Source organism: Osmia lignaria, unplaced genomic scaffold (assembly GCF_051020975.1).
Source record: "Osmia lignaria lignaria isolate PbOS001 unplaced genomic scaffold, iyOsmLign1 scaffold0036, whole genome shotgun sequence".
Lineage (NCBI taxonomy): Eukaryota > Metazoa > Arthropoda > Insecta > Hymenoptera > Megachilidae > Osmia > Osmia lignaria.
In genome coordinates this window covers 237,501-240,000 of record NW_027478177.1, presented here as the reverse complement: position 1 = coordinate 240,000, position 2,500 = coordinate 237,501, and the positions used below count along the sequence as shown (strand labels likewise).

Here is a 2,500-nt window from a genome sequence, read left to right as displayed (position 1 = left end):
GATCGAGATTCCTCTTTCGAGAGGGAGAGAGAGGTACTTGCGGGTAACCTGGAATCTACGAAACACGCACCGTGGTAAGATTCGTGCGTCCGCCTGATCGATGTGTGTTGTTTACGGACCGGCTGAGAAGCGACGATAGCGAGTCTTTGAAAAACTATGTGTCCATTAGTTAGACCGATCGTCGCCGGCCGTGTGTCTGTTCGAATCTCGCAACCCACGATTCAGCGACAGGACGCGCGCTCGCATTCCTTGTGTGCGTTCGTACTTTTCAAGGTTTTTAAATGTACTTTACGCCCGACCGTCGAGAGGAGCGTGCCACTGGGCGTTTCTCCGACGGTTTCCGTCCTTGGACGCGATCGTGTCGTCAACGATCGAACAAACAAACAAATACGTTGGCGACGCCCGAATTCGCTCTCCCGCACGCGCCGGGTGGGAGAGTGATGTGGGTATCGAATGTGATGCGTGTTAATAATGAAAATAACACTCTAAAGATCTAAAGAGTTTGAAATACAAAATTTTACGATTACCCTGAACGGTGGATCACTTGGCTCGTGGGTCGATGAAGAACGCAGCTAATTGCGCGTCAACGTGTGAACTGCAGGACACATGAACATCGACATTTCGAACGCACATTGCGGTCCACGGATACAATTCCTGGACCACGCCTGGCTGAGGGTCGTTTTCTTAACAAAAGACTGCTTGCGTTTGCTTCTCGAAAAAAGAGTAATTCATTTCTTTCTAAACATCTCGCCGTCGTTCAACGAAAGTAGAACGTTTCGGAGCGGGATTATCGAACGAAATTGAAAGAATGAATGAACGATAAACAAAGAAAGAGTCGCAACGTACGAGCGATAGTTGGGCAGTTCGTCGGCGTTTGTCGTGGAAACGATGTGACGAAAATCGCAACCGATACACTAAATGCAGGCCGTTAAAGGAGAGAAACAAATTTCGAAATATCTCTTCGAACTAGCGCAAGTGCGTCACGGCGCGCGAGTCGTTCGTTAAAATTTATAAACGACCGCCCGTGAAAGCACCGAGTTCTCGGAAGATAATCTATAAAGATTCTCCATCCTGCTGGAAGTTATCGGATCGGCGCGATTGTTCACTTGTAGAAATCCACGCTCCCGACGTTGCCAGAAACGATATTTACGAAAGGTGTGTCAAAAATAAACGAAAGAAGCTCTCCTATAAATTTAGAAAAAGCAAACGAGTGAAATGTTTGAGATGATAATTTGCTGAAATGCAAGCTCGAATAGCCCCAGGGTTTCGAATGATTCCCCGCGCTTTATACATCTCTCTGTTTACAAACGGTGTATAAATGAAAGATCGCTTCAGATGGGTCGTCGCTGTTTGACGCGCGATGCTGTTCCTTTTTTTTTGTCTGTCTGTGCGTTTAGCTTCGCTAAACAAGTTAAATGGTTAAAAAGCGTCGAAAAAGCGAATACACACGCGACAAGACAAATCTAACGAGTAAAGGAACGCTCCGCTCCAAGATAAAAATGGTTGTTTACAATCAATACAGCGTTTCGGTACCCCTGATCGTAGTCTGAAACTGTGTAACAAAAGAGAGGAAAGCGAATGGTGAAGGAACTTCGAAGCCTCCGTGGCGTGGCTAGAACTTGTGATAAAAGTATGTTTGCAGCAATTATGCATGCTCCCGTTAAAACAGCATTTCAATGTCTCGCATGGCTTAAAGCTCTAGGAGGCTTCAACATTTAGAATACATACGGACTACTTCGTTTGTTAAAGATAAGCGAAGACCGCGCGACCATCGCTCGGTCGTCCAGTCCTCGAAAGTTTTGTTGCGTTCCAAAGAAGAGACAAATGGGGTTTACCCTTGCGCTAAGGGGAGAAGAAGAGAAAAGCAGTTGTTAAATCTAAGAGGTGTGTGGAGTACATCGCGTGTTGGTTAAAATTGTTAAATGAAGCATACGCGAAATGTTCTCTCGCTCTTGCTTTTCCTCTTGCTTCCGTGGCGCTCGAAAAGAAGGGATGATAAATAAAGAAACCTATTCGAAATCTCTTGTGGAACAAAAAATAATACGGACGGACGTTAAAATTGAACCGAGACGAAATGGATCGTCTTGCGAGTTGTCTTCGCTTTGAAATTGTTAAAAATTGATAAAAGCAATACGACGAAGCTGCAGTCCGCAAAATGTTTGAAGCAAAAAGGAAATAACACGAAAATTATGGGAACGTCGTGTCTCAACTTTTTTTTCCCTCTTGTGCTCGTTTCATCGAACGATAAATACAAACATTTTGAAACGAGAGAGGAGGAAAAATTGAATATGCGAAAGGTTGATTCACGCACAGTTTCTCTACGTGTTTGCTTTTTTGCTTCTTTTCGTTTATTTTTTTTTTTTTTGCATCGAGCATCATTATTCACCTTTCGATGAAACCAAAGAAATTGACGACCTCAGAGTAGGCGAGATTACCCGCTGAATTTAAGCATATTATTAAGCGGAGGAAAAGAAACTAACTAGGATTTCCTTAGTAGCGG

General features: G+C 44.0%; 1 non-coding gene and 1 pseudogene across 1 annotated transcript; both read left to right on the top strand.

Annotated features, from left to right (window-relative positions):
* The first annotated feature begins 524 nt into the window (after positions 1-524).
* LOC143306809 (5.8S ribosomal RNA) lies at positions 525-679 on the top strand. The gene has a single exon (XR_013064115.1). It is a non-coding gene; the product is annotated as a 5.8S ribosomal RNA (ribosomal RNA).
* A 1,732-nt stretch (positions 680-2,411) lies between these two features.
* Positions 2,412-2,500, top strand: part of LOC143306789 (large subunit ribosomal RNA) — a 4,610-nt pseudogene continuing 4,521 nt past the window's right edge.